Source organism: Malus sylvestris, chromosome 1 (genome assembly GCF_916048215.2).
Source record: "Malus sylvestris chromosome 1, drMalSylv7.2, whole genome shotgun sequence".
NCBI lineage: Eukaryota > Viridiplantae > Streptophyta > Magnoliopsida > Rosales > Rosaceae > Malus > Malus sylvestris.
This window is the reverse complement of record NC_062260.1, coordinates 26,592,475-26,619,275: the sequence shown is the minus strand read 5'-3', so window position 1 is coordinate 26,619,275 and position 26,801 is coordinate 26,592,475. Positions and strand designations below refer to the sequence as shown.

The 26,801-nt window shown below is 40.4% G+C and overlaps 1 long non-coding RNA gene across 1 annotated transcript; it reads left to right on the top strand.

Moving 5' to 3' along the window:
- The first annotated feature begins 223 nt into the window (after positions 1–223).
- Positions 224–1,452, top strand: LOC126625308 (uncharacterized). The gene is made up of 5 exons (XR_007624380.1): positions 224–329; positions 413–510; positions 594–691; positions 775–872; positions 1,048–1,452. It is a non-coding gene; the product is annotated as an uncharacterized LOC126625308 (long non-coding RNA).
- The last annotated feature ends 25,349 nt before the right edge of the window (positions 1,453–26,801 follow it).

Genomic DNA, 26,801 nt, shown 5'->3' with positions numbered 1-26,801 from the left:
GAAGGTTGCTAGGCCCGAATAAGTGGAATTGCAGAAGGTGTAACCGTTGGTGCATTAACATCATAATGGAAGCATCACAATGATGGAAGCATCACAATGATGAAAGCATCATAATGATGAAAACACCATAATGATGAAACATCATAATGATGTTTCTTTGGTGGAATTGTTTTTCATTTCCCCTAACAACCGGAATTGTTTTTCAACATAACACCATCATCTGTAGGTCGAATCACAAAGTTGTCTTCATGAAAGTTGTTCGTTAATTCCTTAACTACAACATATCCAAATTGGAGAGCCATCGGAGCAGTACAACTCCAGAAATCCAGGTATGATGAGTGACTGTTTATCATTTGTCTGTCAACCCGTCAGATTTGTTGTGAGCTTTGAAACTCTATTTTCTCTTGCTCAGATCAGCATGCTTTCTTCATTGAAGTTGTTCCTCAGCTTGTGAACTACAACATATCCAAATTTGAGATCCCTCGGAGCTGTATAACTCAAGAAACTCAGGTATGATGAATGACTGGTTATTATTTTTCTGTCAACCCGTCAGATTTGTTGTGAGCTTCGAAACTCCATTTTCTCTTGTTCAGATCGGTATGCTTTCTTCATTGAAGTTGTTCCTCAGCTTGTGAACTACAACATATCCAAATTTGAGATCCCTCGGAGCTGTATAACTCAAGAAACTCAGGTATGATGAATGACTGGTTATTATTTTTCTGTCAACCCGTCAGATTTGTTGTGAGCTTCGAAACTCCATTTTCTCTTGTTCAGATCGGTATGCTTTCTTCATTGAAGTTGTTCCTCAGCTTGTGAACTACAACATATCCAAATTTGAGATCCCTCGGAGCTGTATAACTCAAGAAACTCAGGTATGATGAATGACTGGTTATTATTTTTCTGTCAACCCGTCAGATTTGTTGTGAGCTTCGAAACTCCATTTTCTCTTGTTCAGATCGGTATGCTTTCTTCATTGAAGTTGTTCCTCATCGTCTCTTTCATAACATATCAAAAATGCAGAATGAACTAATGGTTAAATATTTCCAGATCTTCGAAACATCACAGCAGCTTCGAAATCTGCAAGAATCCGACTGTCATGTTTGGAGCTTCAACACTTTAATTTCCGTCGCTCAAACAGAAATGGTTCCTTCTTGAAAGTTGTTCATATGCTCAAGAACTATAGGGTGTCCAAAATTCAGCTCCATTGGAGAAGAGCAGAGGTTGCAGAAATTTGATAGATGAAAGGAGGCGGAAGAGGGAGAGAGAGAAAAAGTCTCTTGGGTTGGATTTCTATTTTGGGGCAGATTCCAATTTTTGTAGCACCTTCATTATTGATGAATTGCTTGTACTTTTGTCCATTATGAAACTTGGGACTTTGGCTTGTTGTTGGATCTATTATAATATGTTTGGGAACATATATAAGTGAATAAATAAGAAGGAAAATTTTGGGCCCTTGTGGGTGTAAAACAAAAAATGTTTATGTTTACCCAAGTGTTTTTGTACAAGTTCAAGGGCATCTTGGGTTTTGTGAACAAAATTTGTTTATTTGGAGCAAGGTTTTGTGGTGAAGCTTTGTAGGTGAAGCTTTGGTGTTGAAGCTTTCTAGGTGAAGCTTTGATGGTGAAGCTTTGTAGATGAAGCTTTGTAGATGAAAGCTTTCTAGGTGAAGCTTTGATGGTGAAGCTTTGATGGTGAAAGTATGTAGAGGGAGCTTTCTAGGTGAAGATTTTTTAGGTGAAGCTTTGTAGGTGAAGCTTTTTTAAGTGAAGCTTTACGGGTGAAGCTTTTTAGGTGAAGCTTTGTGGGTGAAGCTTTTTAGGTGAAGCTTTTTAGGTGAAGCTTTGCAGGTGAAGCTTTGGAGGTGAAGCTTTTCGGGTGAAGATTTTTGGGTGAAGCTCTTTAGGTGAAGCTTTGGAGGTGAAGCTTTTCGGGTGAAGCTTTTTGGGTGAAGCTTTTTAGGTGAAGCTTTGTGGGTGAAGCTTTGGAGGTGAAGCTTTTCGGGTGAAGCTTTTTGGATGAAGCTGTTTTTTTTTTTTTTTTTTTTTTTTTTTTTTTTGGCGCTTGACACGGTCTTCATTTGCTTGTTTTGTAGTGACTGTGGAAGACGGATTGCTTTCTGATTGAGAAGGGTTCCAGCATCGCTTGCTATGAATGTAAAAGAGTGAGGGCTGAGTTGGCTAAATTACCTCTTTATTGAATTCATTGCCAAATGGCCTTCATTACATAGGATGCCAAACGGCTATAGCTCAACACTTGTACATCGTGAGTCTATTTGTAGTAGTACTTCAAGTGATCAGCGTTCCATGGATGGCCAAGGGTCTTGCCATCGGAGCTTCTAAGTGTGTAAGAGCCAGGGCGACTGATGCCAATGACTTCATACGGTCCATCCCAGTTTGGACTAAGTGTGCCTTCACTCGGGACTCTGTCGCAGAGTAATCTTTTCTTTAAGACCCAGTCTCCTATTTTGAAAGAACGAGGCTTGACCCTAGAGTCATAATAGTTGGAGATGCGCTGCTTGTAGGCGACATTCCTCAAGTGAGCTTGGTTTCTGTGTTCCTCGACTAAATCCAAGTTGAGGGTGAGTTGTTTGTCATTTTCACTTTGAATGTAGTTCTGGACTCGGAATGTTGCTTGCTCGAGCTCAACAGGGACAACCGCCTCTGTGCCAAAGGCAAGTGAGAATGGAGTTTCTCCTGTTGAAGTCCGATATGAAGTGCGATATGACCAAAGAACTTGGGGTACAAATTCTGGCCAACAGCCTTTAGCTTTGTCCAAGCTGGTTTTCAAAGTGCGCTTGATTATTTTGTTGATGGCCTCAACTTGTCCATTAGACTGGGGATGAGCTGGAGAGGCAAAGCATAAGTTGATGTTGAACTTAGAGCAGAACAACCTGAACTTCTTGTTGTCAAACTGTCGCCCATTGTCAGTGACTATCGCATTGGGAATGCCGAATCTACAAAGGATGTTCTTCCACACGAAGTCTTCTATCTTTGCCTCAGTAATGGTTGCCAATGGTTCTACTTCGGCCCACTTTGTGAAGTAGTCCACTGCAACGACTGCGTAACAGACTTTGCCCTTCCCTGCCGGCATTGGGCCGATCAAATCAAGTCCCCACTGGGCGAAGGGCCAAGGGCTGATCATAGGAGTAAGAGGCTCTGGAGGGGAATGAGGAATAGTCGCATATCGTTGACATTTATCACATGAACGGGATACTTTGATGGCATCCTGGTGGAGTGTTGGCCAGTAATATCCTTGGCGAAAAGTCTTGTGTGCTAGGGACCGAGATCCAGCATGATCTCCACAGACTCCCTCATGTATTTCCCGAAGGACGATTTCCGCCTCGGCAGGCGTAAGACACCTTAAGTATGGCAGGCTAAAACCTCGCTTATAGAGTTGATCATTGATGATCAGGTAGCGGGTAGACTTGTATCGAATTTGCTTAGCCTGGACTTTATCATTTGGGAGGGTGCCATGAGCAAGGAAATTATAGATCGGGGTGATCCAACTATCCCCCTGTTGTAAGTTGCATACTTCTGCGGCCATGGTGCTTGGTGTTGCCAACAGTTCGACATGAATTTTTCTTCCAATCTTGTCTTCCACAGCTGAGGCGAGGCGAGCCAGGGCGTCTGCATGACTGTTTGCCGCTCGAGGAACTTGGGTGATCTGGTAGTGGAAGTGCTTGAGCAAAAGTTGTGTTTGCGCAAGATATGCTGCCATGGAGCTGTCCTTAGCATCAAAGTTGTTGGTAACCTGGTTGACCACTAATTGGGAGTCACTGAAAATATCAATTTGTTTAACCCCGAGGTGTTTGGCCAAACGTAATCCTGCTAGAAGGGCTTCATACTCGGCCTCATTGTTTGATGCCTTGAATTTGAAACGAAGAGCATACTCCATTGCTACTTTGTCGGGCGTAGTCAAGACTAGTCCCGCTCCACAGCCCTGTTGGTTGGATGAGCCATCAACATACAGACTCCATGCTGAGGTCGTTGATTCTACTTTCTGAGCTTCCGATGGTAATGAAGCTACTGCTTCAGGTGTAGAAGCAATGTCAACAGGATATGTGAAGTCGGCGATGAAATCTGCTACTGCTTGGCCCTTCTCAGCTGGCTTTGGTTGGTAGGAGATGTCAAACTCACCCAACGCTATTGCCCATTTGATCATTCGCCCTGAAGTGTCAGGACTTTGGAGTATCTGTCGAAGAGGATAATTGGTAAGCACGATGATGGAGTGCGCTTGGAAGTAAGGGCGGAGTTTTCGAGCAGACATGACCAATGCCAGAGCCAATTTCTCAATGTTAGAGTACCGTGTCTCCGCATCTTGTAAGGCTTTGCTAGCGTAGTAGACAGGTCGCTCAATATTCCCATCCTTTCGAATGAGAACGGAACTTACGGCTGAAGCTGATACCGATAGGTAGATAATGAGAATGTCTCCTACCTCGGGCTTGGAAAGTAGAGGGGCTTTACTCATGTACTCCTTGAGGTTTTTGAATGCCTTGGCACATTCCTCCGTCCATGTAATGTACTTCTTATTTCCCTTGAGTGCTTTGAAGAAAGGAGCACATCTGTCTGTGGCCTTAGAGATGAATCTGGTTAAGGCTGCCACCTTGCCAGTAAGGCTTTGGATGTCTTTTGAAGTTATTGGCTCTTTCATGTCGAGGATTGCTTTGATCTTCTCGGGATTAGCTTCAATGCCTCGTTGGCTAATCATGAAACCTAAGAATTTGCCAGAGCCTACGCCGAAGGCACATTTGTTGGGGTTTAACCTCATTCGATACCTCTTCAAAATAGTGAAAGTTTCATATAGGTTGGTGATGTGTTGGTCAGCATGTTTGCTCTTGACTAACATATCATCAACGTAAACTTCCATGCTCTTCCCAATCTGCTCGGCGAACATTGAGTTGACTAGTCTCTGATAAGTCGCTCCTGCATTCTTTAGGCCGAAAGGCATGACTTTGTAGCAGTATAGTCCTCTGTCGGTAGTGAAGGCTGTGTGTTCTTGATCCGAAGGGTTCATGAGGATTTGGTTGTATCCTGAGTAAGCATCCATGAAGCTCAGGAGTTCACACCCGGCAGTAGAGTCTATAAGTCTGTCAATAAGAGGAAGAGGGAAGCTATCTTTCGGACACCCTTTGTTTAGGTCGGTGTAGTCAACACACATTCTCCACAAGACCTTTTGAAGCAAAAGACTTTCTTTGGTCGGATTTTTCTTAACAAGGACCACATTTGCTACCCATGTCGGGTAATTGACTTCGCGGACAAAGCCTATGCCTTTGAGTTTTTCAACTTCTGCTTTCATTGCCTCGTATCGTTCAGCGTCATAAGATCTTCGCTTCTGTCTCACCGGCTTGATCTTGGGGTCAATACTCAAACGATGACAGATGACATCGGGAGAGATGCCTGGCATGTCCTCGTATGACCAGGCGAAGACTTCAGTGTTCTCTTTCAAAAAAGATATCAATGCTAACCGAAGGGGTGGTGACAATGTGGTGCCAATCTTCACCATGCGATCTGGATAATCTCTTGAGATAGGTACCTTCTCCAACTCTTCAGCAGGTTGGGCTTGCTGGGTGAAAGAGTCATCTCGAGGATCATCGGGTTGATTGTTGCTATCAGGAAGATCCAAGTTCGCTTCATCTAGGCTGGTCTTTGTGACTTGGTCATGTACAGACAGGGTTTCCTTGGGTCCGGGCAAGTGTTGTTGCTTAACTGAAGTGTTGTAACATGATCGTGCACTAAGCTGATCTCCTCTGATGTAGCCGTTGCCATGGGGGGTTGGAAATTTCATCAACAGCATATGCGTGGATACCATAGCCTTGAGATCATTGATGCCTGTGCGCCCAAAGATGACATTGTATGCCGTTGGGCAGTCAACCACTAGGAAGTTAGTGGTAATGGTAGCCGTGTAAGGGCCTGTACCAATAGTAAAGGGTAAATGTATGCTCCCTAAGGGTTGCACGATATCACCGGAGAAGCTTATCAGAGGAGAAATCGAGCGATCGAGCAAGTGTTCAGCTACACTGAGTGCCCTGAAAGCTTCGGCAAACATGATATTGACCGAAGCCCCTGTGTCTACGAGGATTCGTCGAACATCAAAGTTGGCTATGTGAGCCTCCACGATCAATGGGTCGTTATGAGGGTAGATGATGCCTCTTTCTTCCTCAGGGTAGAAACATATCGGATCCCAGTTAGGCTTTTGATACTTCCCTCCCCTGATGTCTTCCACGTGAAACACTTGGTGACCAGGCCTCAGAATTCGTTCACTGTTTTTCATGGCCCTATTGGAAGATTCAGATATGGGTGTGCCGCCGCTTATGGAATATATGACATTCACCTGGCGTTGGTTACGGTTATCCCTTTGAGGGTGAAGGAGGAATTGATCAATTTTTCCTTCTCGTGCCAAAGCTTCAATACGATCACGGAGGATGATACATTTCTCGCTATCATGGCCGTTATGCTCATGGTAGCAACAAAACATGCCCGCGTTATTCGGGGGCGTGTAATCTGGGTGCCTCGGCTTTGGCTTTGGTATCAGGTGAGCTATGCTGGGGTAAATGGCCGCGCATGTGGCATTCAAGGGCGTGTATGTCTCATACCTTGGGGTAGGGGGTATCTTGACGCGGGTTTGACCCACTGCATTGACTGCCTGGAGGCGAGCGTTATTGTGGCGATACCCTTGGTTATCGGGATAGTGTCCCTTACTCTTTTTACTGAAATGAGAGTGGTGAGGATGGAAATCCTTCCTCTTGCCTTGAAATTGATATGTCTGTTGATTCGGCGAAGCATTATGCAAGGCATGGGGAGGTGCCACTGCTGTTTGGAAAGTCGAGGTCTTCTCATTTAGGTGAGTCTGGCTTCCACCTCCCACTTGTTGATAAAGGATGGTTGTAGGGGGTTTCTCCTGATATGTCTTTGCCTCGGCGGAGGCATGGTTATAAGCCTGCGCCATCACCTCAGAGTAAGTCTTCCAAGTATTGGCATTGATCATGTATTTAAAGAAACAATCACGTAGGCCTGCCGTGAAGGCTTTGAGGGCAGTCTTGTCGTCTGCCTCGGCACACCGGGAGTATTCATGGCTGAAGCGGCCAGCATACATACGTAATGACTCGTCTGGCTTCTGGCGGATAGTGTACAGGTCATCTGCAGAGTGCAAGCGATCGGTTTGGAAAATGTGTTGGGAAACAAATAGTTTCCTCAATTCCTCAAATGAGTCTACCGTCTCAGGTGTAAGACGACAATACCAATTTAGAGCTCCGCCAGAGAGGGTGGAGGGGAAGAGAAGACATCGCTCTTCGTCGGTGTGCATCCGGTATGCCATGGTGGACTCAAAGAGGTTAAGGTGCTCAATCGGGTCCTCTTTTCCAGTATAAAGTTGCAAGCCAAGCTTTTGCTTTGTCTTTGCTTGAAGGGGGGTGTTGAGGATCCTCCTTGTAAGAGGGCCAGGCCTGGGTTGGTTCCAGTCAGGTATTTCAGCCTGACGTTCAGCCTTCAACTTGTTTACTTCCTCAATAAGTTGTAGGACAAGGGGGTCCTGAGAGGAGTTATGTGCCCCTGGAGCTTTCTTTCGTAAATCTCCATCTCCTCTTGGAATTAGGAAGGTTTGATCAAGGGCATGTGATTTTTCCCTGGACTCGTTGTACTGGCTTCCAGGGTATGTCTGTCGGAACACCTCTGAGTCCCCTGTACCCTCATGTCTCTCTAGGACTTGTTGCCCCTTCCCCAAATTGGTGGCCGGCTCGGGCCGTGGCAGGGGACCGAGTCTCTCAGAAATCCTTGGGTCATTGATCTTTGAGCTTATATGGATGGAATTCTCTCGACGTTGCTTCAGGAAATCCCGACAATCGCGAAAGACGGCTTTCGATCCTTCTGCCCCTTCAGCAAAGAGGTGTCTCCCTCCACTTCTCATGGTTCGGGTCGAAGCAACTGGGTTAAGAGAAGCCTCATGTTGATTATCAAGTCGAGGGGTAATCTGTTCCCTATCAGGGATATCTATGTCGAATGCATGTGACCCTCCATGTTGGAGGGCACCCAGTTGATGGTTGACTTCCACGGGGGCAACAAGCTCGCGTGTCTGAGCTTGCCTAGCTTCGTGGAGTGTCTCGAATAGCTTCTCATATTGCTCCTGGAGGACCTCATTCCTCATTGCTATCTTGTTGTTCTGAGCTTCCAACTCATCGACTTTAGCTTGAAGAAGAACTCGTTTTCCTTCCTTCTTTCGTTGTTTCGCACTATGTGCAAGGGGGGTGTCATTCTGTGTGTTGTGGCTTCCTTCGCTTCCCATGTTGGAGAGGGATGCCTGGTCAAAAGAAAGTGTACGAATGATAGAAACCAGCTTGACACAGCTGGAGAGAGTAGGAATAAGTGTCGTTTCCCACAGACGGCGCCAAATGTTGATGCACAAAATCAGCGAAGACTTTGGTACAACAGAAAGTGTCAGGTTTTGTGACCTTCGCTTGGTTGCTTCGGTCACTAGTGAGGATAAGTACGTAAATGAATAGAGACAAAGAAGCAAACACAGGATGTACGTGGTTCACCCAGATTGGCTACGTCCACGGAGTAGAGGAGTTCTTATTAGTAGTGAAGGGCTTACACAAGTACAAAGGATCAAGCTCTCAATTTAGTGAGTTCTTGTGAATGATTTAACACAAATGACATTAGGCAATATTGTGGGGGAATGACCCCTATTTATAGAAAAACTTGTAGCTTTGTCACATTGACATGTGTCATGTTATGATTGGTTCTTGATGTCGACACGTGCTGCGCTCTGATTGGCTTCTAATCTTGACACGTGTCGAGTAGTGATTGGCCTCCTGGTCGGAGGGGAACTCTTCTGGGTCCTTGACAGTATAGCGTTGGCCGGTGCTCGGTAGTTTCGGGATTGGTCAAGTATGGTACAAACAAGTACTATAGATGAAATTTTTCAAGACGACGAACAGGGCTTGGGCTTTGGACAGGTCGGGGTTACCACCTCACCATGAAAACCATCGCCAAAGCGGGTTGTTGTAGGACGCCATTTTCCTCCAACATCTTCGCCAACGATCTGACGGTCAATAAACGGGTCTACCAAACAACCCGTAACCAAGACCCGCCAACCCATCTCCCGAATTCTGACACAACCTTTTATTTGTAGGGGTGGACATGGTTTGGTTTGGTTTGGTTTGATGCAGTTTTTGGGGGAAACCAAGACCAAAACCTAAATAAATTTTGGTTTGGTTTAGTGCAATTTCGAAGCTTGAACCGAAATTGAACCAAACTATTTGGTTTCGGTTGAGTTCGGTTTCAAACGGTTTCTGTTTCGATTTGTGATGCCTCACTTGTAGGCTCGTTAAAAATTTGGCAGTAATAAAAGTATTCAACATTTAAATAAACCCAAAAGTTCAAAACCTAGTCATTTGCGATGCCATTATTATAACTCAATTGACAAAAAATTCATGATCACCACCATACTTAAATTCAACTTGAAACAAAGTTCACCATCAAAATGCATTATGGCATTACTTTAGTATAACTCAATTGAGAAAGTTAAGTTTACCGTACTAAAACTAAAGTTCAAACAAAGTTCAACGTCAAAATGCCTTATGGCATTAGTACAACCCAAAAAAAATAAATTGTTCATGCAATTCAACAAAAAAAAAAATTGGTGTTTTAACTATCAAGTCACTAATTCACATAGTTCAACCCTTCTACTTTCCTTTTGGACACTTACTTTTCGAAGGTTTAGGAGGCCGTTGAGCTTGTGGAAGGGCTTGAGAAGGCAATACTTGGGAAGACATTGGACATTGTAAAAGTGAAACCAATGCATGAGAAGTCACTGAACCTTGTGAACTATAAGCTTGAGATTGCCTTGGACCTTGTTATTGTGGTTGTGGATTAAGAGTAAGAGAGGCGATACTTGAATTTGAATTGCCCAACTTTACATAGTACAAAAACATAAACAATGTAAATTACATTTGTTGTTATAAACTTTAAAAAGCCTATTCTATCTATTACGCCACTTCATACCTAAGAAATTTAAACGTCTTTGAGCGCAAGACAAGTTAACAAATAACCAATTACACTGCAACACCTAATTGACTATTAAATTAAATAATTTTTTATATTACGTGGTGGGGTTCGATTTTGGTTCGATTCTAGATATTAACGACTAAAACCAAACGATTTTTTAGCTTGTGGTTCGGTTTCAAACCAAAACCGTTTTAATGTTGTAAAAACCCAACCATTAGGTGCGATCTGGTTTGATTTGTTTTTCGGTTTCGTTTTCGATTCAAGTGGCACCCCTAATTTGCAGAGGCTGGAAACGATCACCAATATCTTATGCGGTCCATTTGGTCCGTGTTTCAGTTTCGGTTTTTGATTCAAGTGCCCACCCTTAATTTTCAAAGGTAGGAAACGATGGCCAATATCTTCACAAGCGTAGCCTCGTGTGGTAATCCAGGTTCCCCCCAGCACTAGTGCCCATTGAAAAACAATTGGACAAATCGGTAAATTCAGTGACCGATCTTCTTTGGTGGTTGCAATTAGGGATGACAATTCAAACTGTTAAACCCGATAACCATCGATAACCTCCCGAATGGAGCGGATTTGGGTATGAAAATTTGAGTATATTATGGATATGGGGAAAAATCGTGAACTTTATTCGGTTATGATTTAGGATATGGTTATAGGGGTCCCTAATCCATATATGTTCCCCAATCCAAACCGAATAATATATATAATATAATAGTATTATTATTATATATATAAATATTTATATTTATATTTGAGTGAACTTATACCATTATTACCATATTTATTATTCACCGCATAATATATTTAGTATATAATATAATAGTATTCACTGAAACCTATACTATATTCATTATGCATCAAACCTTATACTATTATTCATTGGGCACCAAACATCATGTCATGCTTATGAGAGATATCAACAACCAATATAGTCAATGTTTTATTCAATACTCTTGTTGATGCACAAAATCAGTGAGGACTTTGGTACAACAGAAAGTGTCAAGTTTGTGACATTCGCTAGATTGCTCCGATCACTAGTGTGGATAAGTATGTAAATGGATAGAGACAAGGAAGCGAATACAAGATGTACGTGGTTCACCCAAAATGGCTATGTCCACGGAGTAAATGAGTTTTCATTAATTGTGAAGGGCTTACACAAGTACATACGTTTAAGCTCTCCTTTAGTGAGTACTAGTGAATGATTTAGTACAATTAACATTATGGATTATTATGGGAGAATGATCTCCTTTTATAGAAGGGAGTTTCTAGTTTTGTTCTGGCCTTGACACGTGTTATGCTGTTATTGGCCTTTGATGTTAACATGTGTCGCCTTGTGATTGGCCTCTTGGTGTTGACACGTGTCGCATTGTGATTTGCCTCTTAGTTAGAGGGAAACTCTTGTGGATCCTTGACGGTATAACGTTGACTAGTGCTCAGTAGTTTCAGGATTGGTTAAGTATGGTACAAATAGTGCTCCCCTAAGTTCTCGAATGAGAGAAGCTCCTCGGTTGAGGACTTGCAAGATCCAAGCCGCTAAGTAATCACGAAACTTTTAAGTACCGAAGTGTGGTATCGTTTTCACTTGCCTAATTTGTCTCATAGGTAGATGTAGCATCTTCTCTGGAATTACTTTTCATCCATCTAGGGGTGGTATCTTTAACCGATGGAGATGCACAAGGTAATGTATCAATTTCACTTGAAGCTTACTTGTAGTTTCGGACTTGGTCAAGCGCGATACAAACCCTATAGTAGGAGACCCCCAAGTCTTTAAGCGAGGAGATCTACCGAAAGATGTGGCAAACAAGGTAAGCAATCAGTCCCAGATCAGAAATTTGATTTCGAGTTCCGGCTGATTGTTCTCATTCTCTCTATCTTGCGGGCAGCAAGAAGGATAAAGAGAAGAAAAAGGAGCAGAGATGATATGAGATACTTTTACTTTTGAATAAGTAACTTTTTACAGGCTTATTCTTGAACTGGGCTGGAGGGTTTTTTACTTTCCTCCAGAGTATAAGGCCGACTCAAGAATTTGAGGGTCAAAACTAGTCCATCAAATCAAGAGTTCGTTCGATCTTGATGATATGCGATACTTTTTCTGTTGACAAAGTAGTGGATGTGGTATGGCGAGGCTTTTCTCTTTGGCGACGTTGCTAGTGAAAGGTTGTTGAAGTTTCTTGAGCTCTTCGGATAGGGCAACGATGCCGAACTTGGTTTTGACTTAGACCCTTCCATCTGGATTATGCTGTTCTGCAGGAAGGGCGTCGTGCTATAGTGATCTGTTTTAGCTCATTGTTGAACCTTCTGCTTCAATCTTTTGCATCGCAGAAGTGGTGTGCAACCTTTGCATTTGAATGGTCATTCAAAGCACTACTTCTCAGCGACTCATCCATGCTTCGCAACTTCAATGTAAAGAGCCAATATCGTATCAACTGTTCTGAAGTATTTGCCGAAATGATTCGTGACCTTGACAACAGTTGAGGATGAGTACTCGAGAGCAATGCTAGGTGAGCAACCAGACAAAGGTTCCGGGAAATCAGTTCCAGATCGGTAGTTTGATTTCAGGTTCTGACTGATTGCTTTCTTTCTCCTTGTCTTGCAGGTAAGAGTAAGGGCAAAGGAAAAGATAGGGAAAAAGTATGATATGGGATATTCTTACTTTTAACCCTGATGATATGATATACTCTTGCTTTGGTATGGCTTGTTTGCAGAGGTATTATCAGGGGGAAAAGAAATTGAGTATTTCGAGAGACTCTACTAAGAGTGCCCTCTCGGATGTGAAGAAAAGTTGAGCATTTTTTTATTTGCAGGTCTGCCAGGCTATGGAGGATGAAGGTCGACATATATAGGAATTGTCTCAACAGTGAGTAATAACGTTGTCCCTTTACCCTTCTTGGTCATAGTAATGTAGTGAGAACTGCAAGATTCACATGTTTTAACTTTGTCAGAGCACTTTGAAAAAATGGTACGTGGTATCTGGAAAGCTGATGTTGCGTATGAAGATTGCAAACAAGTTTTATCCAAGGAAATCTGGCTCTTGAAGTTCAAAAAACGGTGTCTCTTCGATTTTCGTATAAGCAATCATGTCGGAGATCTAGCTCTCGAGATTCGAAGAACAATTGTCTTCGATTTTTGAGAAAACAATCTTGTTGGGAGTCTGGCTTTCGAGATTCGGAGAGTGGTGCCTCTTCGATTTTTGTGAAAGCAATTATGCTGGGAGTTTGGTTCTCGAGATTCGGAAAGCGGTGCCTCTTCGATTTTTGAGCAAGTAATCTTGTTGGGAGTCTGGCTTTCTAGATTCGGAGAGCGGTGCCTCTTCGATTTTTTAGCAAGCAATCATGTTGGGAGTGTTTTCTCGAATGTGAGTAAAGGTTGGGCATTTTCGCTAGTCTACCTTGCCACGGAGTATGGAGGTTGACACACATAGGGACTTTCCAGTTATTAAACAGTGGTGCTGTTCCTTTACCCTTGTGGGTAATAGTAGGGTAGCTGGACCTTCAAAATTTATGTGTCTAAACTTTGTCAAAGATCTTTGGCAAAGTTATCTGTGGTACTCGATGAGCTGATGTTACGTGTGGAGATTGTCGACAGATTTTACTCGGGAAAATCCGTTTCTCGGAATCCGGAGAGTGATGCGTCTTCGATTTTTAAACCAACAGACCTGTTGTCATTTCTTTTATAGGGGCACCAATTGTGTGCAAGAAGTACGCTCGGAGAGTTATTGCTTGTAGAAAATTTCCCCTTATTTTTATACTTCAGAGATTTATTGGACCTCATTTCTCCTTCATCATTTCTAAAAATGTCTGGCCCATCCGACCGTCATTTTGACTTGAACTTTGGTGAAGAGGCAGCTATACCTCTTCAAGACAACATATGGCACCCATCCTTCTTATCCCCTAGTGGTCCTCTTACCGTTGAGGACTCTGATGAATAATCATATAACTGCTGCGGTGGTGGCCAGGAACCTTCTCACTCCCAAAGATAATAGATTACTTTCCAAACGGTCTGATGAGTTGGCTGTTAAGGATTCTCTGGCTCTTAGTGTTCAATGTGCATGTTCTGTGTCTAATATGTCACAAATCCTATTTGCTTGAACCCGCCAAGTTGAATCATTGATGGCTGAAGTGATAAGTCTCAAACAGGAGATCAGAGGGTTCAAGCATGAGAATAAATAGTTGCACAGGCTCGCACATGACTATGCTACAAATATGAAGAGGAAGCTTGACCAGCTGCAGGAATCTAATGGTCAGATTTTACTTGATCATCAGAGGTTTGTGGGTTTGTTCCAAAGGCATTTATTGCCTTCGTCTTCTGGGGCTGTACCGCATAATGAAGCTCCAAATGATCAACCTTCGGTGCCTCATCCTTCTAGGGTTCTGCCCAGTACTAAGGCTCTGAATGATCACCCTTCGGTGCCTCCTCTTTCTGGGGCTCTGCCGACTGCTAAGACTTCTCCTGAACAACCTTTGTGAAAGCTTTATCTTGTTTGTTTATTTTGATTCATGTATATGTACATATTTGTAACTTATCGGAGATATCAATAAATAAGCTTTGCTTCATTTCAACGTATTGTGTTAAATACACCAATGCCTTTTTCACTAAGTTCTTTGAATTTTTTCTTTTGTTGAAACTTGTATGTTGAAGCTTTGTGAGTGAAGCATGTAGGTTGAGGTGATGCTCCCTTAATTTTCTGAGTGAGGAAAACTTCTCGGTTGGAGACTTGAAAAATCCAAGTCACTAAGTAGTCGTGAAACTTCCAAGTACCGAGGTAAAGTAACATATGGTAGGAGTCCCCCAAGTCTCCAGTTGTGGGAAGATAAAATCCGGTTTCGAATCATGAGCTAATCCAAGTCACCCAGGGATGGTGTTATGCAAGGTAAACCGTAAGGAAAGCCCACGAGGAATAGGCGCACGTGTCCAGGTAACCGCCTCTACTACGGAGGATCATTGAGGAAGTGGGAAAGGAAAATATGACGTGGTGCTTGTTCCCGGAGCATGCGGTCATATTACGAAGAACCACTAAGGAAGTGGAAAAAGAAGAGAGATCGTGATACTTGTTCTCCAAGCATGCAATCCTATAAATATGGAGATGAGCCAAAGAACAAGGGACGTGAGGAGAACCCGAGATAATCCAGAGAATAAAAACCAATCAACTGACTTAAACGTCGGAGTATCTTTTGCAGGTACCCGCCTGGGCAAGCTGCTGAGGAAGATTATTTTCGGACACCTCGAAGGAGGATTCGGCAAACGTAAGGATTGCGGTCAACAAATCTGTGGAGGTATTTCTTCTCGTAGGAAATCTCGCTCCAACAGTTGGAGTCCCCCAAGTCTCCAGTCAAGGGAGTTGACGAATGAGGTGTCTTACTAATAGCCAAGTTTCCAAAGTAACAAAACTTCATAATTTTCCTAGGCTCTCCTTTTTCTTTTTTTTCTTATTTTCGACTTTTTTTTTTAATTTTGAATTTTGAATTTTCGAATTTGTGAATTTTTTTTTTTCGAATTTTCAAACTTTTGATTTTTTTTTTCTTTCCAATTTTCGAATATATATATTGAAGCTTTGTAGGTGAAGCTTTTGTAGGTGAAGCTTTGGAGTTGAAGCTTTGTAGGTGAAACTTTGAAGTTGCAGCTTTGTAGGTGAAGCTTTTGTGTTAAAGCTTTGTAGGTGAAGCTTTGGAGTTGAAGCTTTTGTAGGTGAAGCTTTGATGTTGAAGCTTTGTAGGTGAAGCTTTGAAGTTGAAGCTTTTGTGTTAAAGCTTTGTAGGTGAAGCTTTGGAGTTGAAACTTTTGTAGGTGAAGCTTTGGAGTTGAAGCTTTGTAGGTGAAGCTTTGATGTTGAAGCTTTGTAGGTGAAGCTTTGGTGTTGAAGCTTTTGTAGGTGAAGCTTTGGTGTTGAAGCTTTTGTAGGTGAAGTTTTGGAGTTGAAGCTTTATAGGTGAAGTTTTGATGTTGAAGCTTTTTGGTGAAGCTTTGGTGTTGAAGCTTTTGTAGGTGAAGATTTGGAGTTGAAGCTTTGTAGGTGAAGCTTTGGTGTTAAAGCTTTGTATGTGAAGCTTTTGTAGGTGAAACTTTGGTGTTGAAACTTTTGTAGGTGAAGCTTTGGAGTTGAAGCTTTGATGACACCATAAATTGATTTTGCTTCACTCTATCTTGATCAAGAGTGTGTGAAGCTTTTGGCATTTGTAGTTGCCCTCCATTTGTTGAAGCTTTTGTTGATGAAACTTTTATGTTGAAGCTTTGTAGGTGAAGCTTTGAGGTTGAAGCTTTGTTGGGTACCATGAATTGATTTTGCTTCACACTATCTTGATCAAGAGTGTGTGAAGCTTTTGAGAATTGTAGTTGGCCTCCATTTGTTGAAGCTTTTATTAGTGAAGCTTTTGTGTTTAAGTTTTGTAGGTGAAGCTTTAAGGGTTAAGCTTTGTTGGGTACCATGAATTGATTTTGATTCACACTATATTGATCAAGAGTGTGTGAAGTTTTTGGCATTTGTAGTTGCCCTCCATTTGTTGAAGTTGTTGAATTTCACAATTTCCTTTTTTTTTTTTTTGGGAAAACTAGAAATTTGAAAATGTGAGAGAAACAACATATTCAAATTTTGCTTCCTCACTGTTGAGCAAGAGATTGTGATGCAAGCCACACCTTGTAGTAGTCAAAGGTTTGGATGAACCATATAAATTGAATTTGCTTCGAACATTCTTGATCAAGAGTGTGTGAAGCTTTCTACGAGTTGTCATGTTTGCATTGTTACAGAGGAGAAATGTCTGAAGCAATGCAGGAGGGCTGAAGAGCTTGATCTTCGTATACCATGCATTGAAGCCGTTGTTGGCTTGTAATAAGACTTTGTTGGTGACTATAACTTTTGTTAGGCATAAGTGCTCCCCCAGTTAAGTTGTAAAGCTTGAGGATTTTTGATTATTTGTGAATGCTAAGAGTTCACATGTACAAGTTGCATCACTCGTCTTCTGGTTGGTGGAATAAATGGTGGGTTGCTTTCATCACTTGGTTGGTGGTACGAATGTCAGTTCCTTCATCACCTTTCATCACATTTCATCACCTGGTTGGTGGCACGAAGATGAGTTCCTTCTTCACATTTCATTACCTGGTTGATGGCATGAAGGAGAGTACGGGTTGTACATTTCATCGCCTGGTTGGTGGCATGAAGATGAGTTCCTTCTTCACCTGGTTGGTGATAAGAGTGGCAAGTTGCTAAATAATATTAGAGTACAGGTTCTACATTTCATCACCTGATTGGTGGCACGAAGGTAAGTTCCTTCTTCACCTGCTTGGTGATAAGAGTGGCAAGTTGCCAAATAATATTAGAGTACGAGTTGTACATTTCATCACCTGGTTGGTGGCATGAATGAGAGTATGGGTTATACATTTCATCACCTGGTTAGTGAGAATAAGGGCAAGGTGTCGAGGCACATTGTAGCAAGTGTCGAATGACACAAAGTATGTTGAACCCTTTCGGAGCATAGTTGGCTTATGTATGAATATGTTGGAATGTATGATGTTTATGTATGAATGCGTTGAAATGTATGATGTTTATGTATGAATGTGTTGGAATGTATGATGTTTATGTTCATTGACATGAGTGATGCTTATGAATGTTTTGCTATGCATGAAGGGATCCATGCTTTAGATATATGAACCATGTTGGTTGTAACACTTAGTATCACATACTTTATGTCAAAGTACGCATGTTGAAGCTCTGAGTTGGAGTATAAAGGTAGGTCAGCGTAGACTAAATGTTCCAGTGCTAGGAATGCAAAAGACTCAAAAGAAGTTTTCTGAATTCCCTCTTCTTTAAATATTTTTCGAATGGCTTGTGTGACAAAAGATCTCAAGCGGTTAAAAGTCAAAACATTTGTAATATGTATGCCTTCTTATAATAACATTTCCTTCAGTACCTAATTCTCCACTTTGAAAGAGTGAGGCTTGGCCCCATAGTCATAATAGTCGACAATATGTTCACCCCTAGTTGTCTTGATACGAACTTTTATCCCTCTTGTTGTAATGGGTTTGCTAAGAGTAAAAATCCTTCCTCTTACCAAAAGACAAATACATTTGGTGACTTAGTGAGTAGCTAAATGAGGCAGGAGATGATGCAATGGGTGTCTGAATGGCCAAGATCTCCTCACTTGGTAGAACTTGACTTCCACTTCCCACTTGTTGATAGAGGTTAAAGGGTTCCCTTGGTATGTTCTTGCTTCGGCGGAGGCGTGGTTGCAAGCCTGTGTCATCATCTACAGAATGTAAGCGATCATTCTGGAAGATGTGTTAAGAGATAAACAGTTTCCTTAGTTCATTAAATGAGTCTACTGTCTCTGGTGGAAGACGACAATACCAGTTTAGAGCTCCGCTAGAGAGGGTGGAAGGGAAGTGAAGACATCGCTGTTCGTCGATGTGCATCCAATATGCCATGGTGGACTCAAAGAGGTTAAGGTATTTAATCAGGTCATCCCTTCCAGTATAGAGTTGTTAACTAAGCTTTTGTTTTGTCAGTGCTTGAAGGGGGTGTCGCGAATCCTCCTTGTAAGAGGGCCAGGCCTGGGTTGGTTCCAATCAGGTATCTTGGCCTGACGTTCGGCCTTCAACTTGTTTACTTCCTCAAGGAGCTGTAGGACAATGGGGTCTTGAGTGTAGTCATGTACCACTGAAATTTTCTTCCGTAAGTCTCCATCGCCTCTCTGAAGTAGAAAAGTTTGAGCAAGAGCATGCTGTTTTTCCTTGGACTCGCTGTACTGACTTCTAGGACGAGTCTGTCGGACTACCTCCGAGTTCCTTGTACCTTCATGTTCCTCTAGGACCTGTCGTTCCTTCCCTAGATTGGCAACTGGCCTGGGTCGTGAGAGGGGACCGAGTTTTTCAGAAACCCTTGGGTCATTGATTTTCGAGCTTATATGGAAGGGATTTTCTCGACGTTCCTTTAAGAAGTCTCGGTAATCACAATAAACAGTTTTCGATCATTCTAACCTTTCTGCAATGAGGTGTCTTCCTCCACTTCTCCTGCTTCGGGTCGAAGCAGCTGGGTTGAGAGAAGTTTCATGTTGATCAATGTTTTGATGATTAGCTTGCTCATCATCAGGGATACCCATGTCGAAGGAAAGTGACCCTCCGTGTTGGGAGGCACCCAGATGATGGTTGATGTCCACAAAGGCAACAAGCTTGCGTGTTTGAGCACGCCTAGTTTTGTGGAGCGTCTCGAAGAGGTTCTCATATTGTTCCTGAATGATCTCATTCTTTATTGTTAACTTGTTGTTCTGAGCCTCCAGCTCTTCAACTTTAGCTTGAAGAACAAGCTTCTTTTGTTCATTCTTTCGTTGTTTCGCACTAGGTGCGAGGGGGGTGTCGTTCTGCGTGTTGTGGCTTCCTTAGCTTCCCATGTTGGAGAGGGATGCCTGGTCAAAAGAGAGTGTACGAATGGTGGAAACCAGCTTGACAAAGCTGAAGAGAGTAAGAATAAGTGCGTTTTCCACAGACGACGCCAAATGTTGATGCATAAAATTAGTGAGGACTTTGGTACAACAGAAAGTGTTAAGTTTGTGACCTTCGTTAGATTGCTCCGATCACTAGTGTGGATAAGTATGTAAATGGATAGAGACAGAAAAGCAAACACACGATGTACGTGGTTCACCCATATTGGCTACATCCACAGAGTAGAGGAATTCTCATTAATTGTGAAGGGCTTACACAAGTACATACGTTCAAACTCTCCTTTAGTGAGTACTAGTGAATGATTTAGTACAAATGACATTAGGGATTATTGTGGGAGAATGATCTCCTTTTATAGAAGAGAGTTTCTAGCTTTGTTCTGGCCTTGACACGTGTCATGTTGTGATTGGCCTTTGAGGTTCACGTGTCGCCTTGTGATTAACCTCTTGGTGTTGACACATGTTGCGCTGTGATTGGCCTCTTAGTTGGAGGGAAACTCTTATAGATCCTTGACGGTATAACGTTGACCGGTGCTCAGTAGTTTCGGGATTTGTCAAGTATGGTACAAACAACTCTTATTTTTATACTCTACAAAATTCATTCATTGTTATGTTTTTTATTATTGAACATGGCTATTTAATGATGAAATTAGTACCTACTAAATTATTGTGCGTCAATTGGATGAAAATAATATTTTGTTTTTGACAAGACGGATATAACCAATAACTGATGAGAAATCTGTTATCCGGTGGGTATGGTTATGGATAATTCCCAATGGTTAATTTGCGGTTATGGTTATGGTTATGATTACTTTTTGTGGTTTTGGAGATGGATATAACATTTTCGTTTCCAAACTGAACCGTTGTCATCCCTAGTTGCAATCTAGTGCAACGCGTCCACAACATCATCATATGTTACCGAGAGGTGGTGGTTGATGCTCGGCGGTGCTCAGGGGAGACAACAAGGGGTTGGAGCTGGAGAGGCATATCGGAACATTGTGGATGATGGATGATGTGGAACAGAGGTAAATGAAGATGCTACCATGGTAGTAAAAAACGAGGGGGAGTTTAGAGGAGGGTAAATGAGGGCTCCGCAGGGGAGAAATAGTCAGGTCGTAGTTTGGGTTTTAGGGTTTATAGGGAAGTTTTTGGGGTGGACTCGAGTCATTGGAGAAGTCGGGTCGGGCTTGGCGGGTACGGTTGGAAATTGTACGTGGGACGGGTAAACTGCCATCTGGGCTGAAAATATTGGACATCATTTGGGTTGTAGGCTTTTGTTGGATTTCAACTTCTTAGTTCTTATACATTTTTTTCTTGAGTAAATTGTAGCTATGGTCCCTTAACTTTAACTCAATTGGAGCAATGGTCCCCCAACTAACCATTACCATTGGTCCCTCAACTCATCAAAACGTGTAACTATGGTCCCGCAACTAAAAATCCATAACCATTGGTCCCTCAACTTTAATTCAACTGGAGAAATTGTCCATTAACTTCAACCTAATTGTAGCAATGGTCCTTCCAACATAACTCGTTTTGACAAAAATTTTGACGTAGTTGACGAAAAGGACCATACTTACACACTTTGATGAGTTGAGGACCCTAATTGTATAAATGGTTATTCCAATATAACTTATTTTGACGAAATTTTGACGAAATTGATGCAGATGACTATAGCTACACATTTTGATAAGTTGAGGGATCAATGGTAATGGATTTTTAGTTGAGGGACCATTACTCCAATTTTATTAAAGCTGAGGGATCGTTACTACAATTTACTCTTTTTTCTTAGTGCTTAACAAAATCTAATAATTTGTTTATTTTTGGACTAAGTTCAAATAATTACTCAACTTTTAGGGGTGATTTCAATTTGGTCATAAGTTTTTAAAACATTCTAAATAACTACCTAAAGTTTTGAAAAGTGAAAATATCATCTATGAAGCTGAATTTCCAAACTGACGCAGTTTAGCTAAATTTACGAGTTGAATTGGCTAAGAAGAGTTAATTTGGAGAAAGAGCTCCAAAGATGAAAATTAGTAGACTGACTTCAGTATTCTTCCAACTCATTATTTAATGCTAAAAGCATCATCACTTAATGTTGGTAAAGTCATTGCTTAACAATGGTGATGTAACAAATGTCTAATGTTTAGATTAGGTAGTTATTTAGAATGTTTTAAAAGGTTGAGACTAATTTGGAATCACCCTAAAAGTAGTTATCCATGCTTAATTCTTGATTTTATTGAGATGAAAATTTTAAGAACAAGGTGAATAAGAATCAACGAATTGGTGATCAGTCTCAAACAAATCTATACAATGACAATTTGGACATTTATTCACCATATATGAAAAGGTTGCATAGTCAATTTTCTATCATTGTCATGCTACAATATTGTACAACCAATTGATACAATTTTTTTGCCACTTAGTTGATCAATTTTGGATTTTTTAGGTATTGAATTATGAATTTTGTCGTGCACCTCACACATTTTTGAATCTATTTATTCGATTACTGCATGTTTTATGTGTAAGAGAAGTGACACATATCATGAGAATGGCGGATTTTATCAGTTATTATGGTCAAATGGGTTAACGTTTACAGAAACATATTCTCCCTCCAAAAAGAGAATCTTCGAGCTGTGTGACTCAAACATCGTTATTGGCTGATAAAACTGAGTTGCAAAAAAGTCAGAAACCACAAAAAGTATATGGTGCATCAGTGCATGTATATTTTATAACAAAATACTCAAATGTTAAGGGTTGATGCATAAGTACATGCATATTCGAATGTTTACGATAGTTGGGTTATATACATACATACATATATTAATTAAGTATCGATTAACGTGTTTATTTTTTATTGGTGACACATCATTTAATTTACAATTTAATTAAAAAAAATTGGGACACTTTGGATGCGGTCCCTAGCTATCAATATTCTTTGATTGAAACCTTGTTAGTTTTTAGTTTTTGATTAAGGTCCCTGACATTAATGTAATAATGTAAGTTACTATATTTTTTTAATTAAAAATTAAAAATTGAAATTTGTAATTGTTTATATTAATGAGATTTTAAATAAAACCCATAATTTATGGGATTAAAAATAATAAAATATAAATTATACTCTCTATTATATTGTGTGTGTGTATATATATATACATATATGTATGGGTACATTAACCAAAATTAACAAAAAAAGTTATTGTACCAAAACATGGATACATTCTCAAATCAACGAAAAAGAATGTACCCATATAAGTTTAAACATGGATTAAAAAATTTGAATGGATTTTATATTAAAAAAGGGTACATTTTACATATAACAAATTGATATATTTGAGAATGGGTACATTTAAGATTAAAAAAATTGAAAAATTATATGAATGGGTACATTTAAGATTAAAAAATTGAGAATCTTTTTATATATAAAAAAAAACTAATAGGTACAAACTTAATTTAATTTAATTTTTTATTATTTTGGAAATGTTTGAATTGAAAATTAATTAGAAGTTTAATAGAGGTGTGAGTATTAAACCCTAAATTAATTACTAATTTTTATATTAAAAAATTATATAATAAACAAGTAAATTCATTATCACATTAATGCTAGGAACTTGAATTAAAATTTGAGACTAATAAGGTCTTAGTCAATGAACAATAAAAACTAGGGACCGGATACTAATTTTTCCAAAAAAATTTAATCTCTCTAATATTACCCTTTCTTAACATGTTAGAGAGGTTCTCCCACTAGTGAAACATACGTATATTTGCACTCGTTCTGTAGGTAGACTACCTTTCAGGAGTCTTACTTGATCCTGAGACTCCGCCAAGCATGACCCCTGAAAAGTTGTTGTCGTTCTTGGGAACGTGGTAAGGAGGGAAAATTTATCGAAGAACTGCAGTGTAGCATCTATATAATATATATAGGAAACCTTTACGGAAAGGGGTTCTTATTTTTTTTGATAAAAATAAGGATTAGTTATGGAGACCACATCACATCAAACTTTAACGATCTGAACTGTTTATTTTTCAAGTCGCACTTCATAGATCATTAAGTACTAGTCAAATCGAAAATGTTTAAGACATCTAATTGAAAATTCAAAGAAAATAACGAATACCTTGTTATATAAAAAACAATGAAATTTTATCTTGATAATTAAATAGGCAAATAATTTCAGATCGAATTGAATTTGTGTAAGGATGATCTATGAAACGAGACTTACAAAATAGACGGTTCGGATCATTGAAGTTCAATATGGAGTGAGCCCCCCACCCAATCCCTATTTTTTGAAGAAAAATGGAATTCCCTTTGCATATATATGGAGTAAAAGTGTTACGTACTTTTCATATTTGGCAAATAATTTGATTGCAACCGAGACATCTTTGATTTGCAGTGGATGTATTTTCTCTTCCTCACTAAAAAAAAAAAAGATGAACGAGGTTAATACAAATACTTGATCAATCTAGAATATGTAGTTTTTCGTGTTTAATAGTGTGTTTAGTATGAGATTCAAAAACTCCATTGACCAAGAAAAAAGAACGAGATTTGCAAACTCCATGAAAGCAATTATGCAAAGGAAAGGATGCAGAGCTCAATATAGAATGTAATGCAAAATTAGAAAAATAATAATACTATAAACGATAATTGTTGTAAAACCGGATTCGAGAGGATCCTTGGGCACCAACATTCAAAGTCATGCCACGGATCTCTCTTCAGAGTACGAAGGTGGCGGATTTGATGGCTGATGATGGTACGGTGTGGAATGAGGAGGTGTTGAATGCCCATTCTGATAGTGCAGATGTGAGTCAAATTTTGGGGATTCCGATTAGTAGATCGGGCTGTTCTGATCGGTTTATCTGGTATTTCACACATAATGGGGATTGTACGGTAAAATGGGGATACAAGATAGATATGCAGATGATGGAGGCGGGGGAGTTGGGAAGGAAGGCTTTGGGATCCACGAGTGAGCGGGATGCAAATAGCCCAACGTGGATGGGAGTGTGGAAGTTGCGAATTCCAAATAAGTTGAAGAATTTTGTTTGGCGTTGTTGTAACAACGCATTAGCTAGCCGTGCGTTGGAATCTCCAACGTCGACATATGTTCGAGTGCCTGAAACGTGTGGTCTCTGTGCAATGCATACGGAGACGGAGAATCGTCTGTTCTTTGAATGTGAGTTTAGTAGGGCTTTTTGGTTTGGCATACCGGTTCAACTAAATTTGCGGGAAGTGGTGGGGGCGGATTTCATTGATAGTTGGAAGCAAATTTGTTTGAAAGTGAAGGATGTGGTGGAGAAGGAAAATATTTTGCAGAGTATTCTGTTTGGGTTGTGGCGCATTTGGAAGTGTAGGAATGCTATGATATTTAATAAACAAATTTGTCATCCTATGGTGCTGCGAGATTTTGCTGGTTTGTTGGTTGCTGCTGGAGGGGTCGGGCAATTGCAGGCGTCCTCTACTGTGATGGCTGAGGCGGCTGCTATTAGGGAGGCGTCGCGGTTCTGTCGGCAGGAGGGATATAGGAAGGTGGTCGTTGATCAATCTGACTCGCAGGTGGTGATTCGAATGGCAAAATTGATGAACAGTGTGGATGTAGCAATGGAAAACATTTTATATGACATCTGGGCGTCGGCAAATGAAGTTGGGATTGTTTCGTTCAAGTTTACTTGTAGAGAAGGTAACGTCATTGCTGTGTTTGTTCAAACCCATGGTGGGTCGTTTAGCTGAGATTGTATTGGCCTAGAATTCTTTTTTAATATTCTAACTGATAATGTAAACTTTTCAATTCGTATTTAATAAAAAATTATCTTTCGTCTAAAAAAAATGAAGATTATTGTTGTAAAACAAAACATAAATATCATTTTATTAATGTAAAAATCAACATTGAATTGTTACTGTTGTATCTTTATTAAGGGTTATAGGTTAAGTACCAAAAACTATAAACAAATTGGTCATAATCTTTTAAAACATTCCAAATAACTACCTAAAGTTTTTCTTTTTAAATTGACATTTATTAGGTTCACTAGTGTTCAGTGATTTCATGGATAAATATTGAACGTATTTTAATTCTCAAGTCATTTATGGAGATTTAAATCTCCAAATTGACATCAAGCAAATATATGGTTTAACTTGGCTAAAATGTGTCAATTTGGGAGATTAGAACGCCGAAGACGTCAACTAGTGAAAGCAAACTGTAGTATTTGTCTACCTCATCATTAAATGCTAGTAACATCATCATTTAATGTTGTTAAAGTCACTTGGTGACTTATCAGATGTCTAATTTTCAAAATGTTAAATAGTTATTTAGAATGTTTTAAAATGTTGAGACTATTTGGAATCACACCAAAAGCTTGACTATGGTCAGGGGCATGATGAAATTCTCTATAGCTTTTCAAGGCCCGGAGGGGTGGATAATCATGACTTGCCACCAGTTGTCCCCCTTTTACGAAGAGAAAGAAAAAAAAAAGCTTAGATAGTTTTTTGTAATCATTTTTTTTTTTGTCAAACATGCTTCATTGATAAAAGAAAACGTAACTAGAGATAAACATTAAAAAAAGATGTAAATAGACCAAGTGAACATAGAAGCCCAAGCAAAGCACATAATGATCCAATTATATACTCGGTGTATTGACACAAGTCGTCATCGCCACAACCACATGCACCGTCGTTTTGGTCAACCGATTCACCGTTGACACCAACAAAACACAATGACCCAAAACAAAAACACAGATACGAAACAACCCTAATTGAAGAACAAAACTAATTCCTGATTTCACAACAAATATCCACAAATACATAAAACTGTGTCTAAAAAACTCAACCAACACCAGCAACCATATCCACCACCCGAAGACCAGCAAAGGGAAAATTTTGATGCCAACAAAGTAATTAGACAAAACACCATCAAAACCGTAGAAGGAGGCAGCACAAAGACCCGAACCACCAAAGTAGTTTTGCATACCTTCATATGAGTGAGAGACGACTAGTTCTTAAAGTGGGTAGCAAACATCGTGGCCAAATAAGGCTTCTCAATCGAAAGAAAGTATCTAGCAGGCAATTGAAAATTTTGTGGGTGGAAGGTGGGAGGGTAAAGGAGATTAGTTGTGTAAGGCACAAAGGAAGGAGATCCAAGTTGTTAGGGTTACTGTTTTGAGATATTTTTGGGCTAAACTGAATCTGGTGCAGCAAACTAAAAATCTATGTGAGATGAGTGGAAGACTAAAAGAAGGGAAATCAAATGCCCAATTTGAGACCGAGCTCAGGCCTACCACGACAGAAAATCGAGAATTAGGACTGTCATCTGGCGGTTCTCCGTTCAACAGAGAGATATACGGAAGACTACACTCCATAAATTATATTCCAAAAGCACTTAAAGTGGTT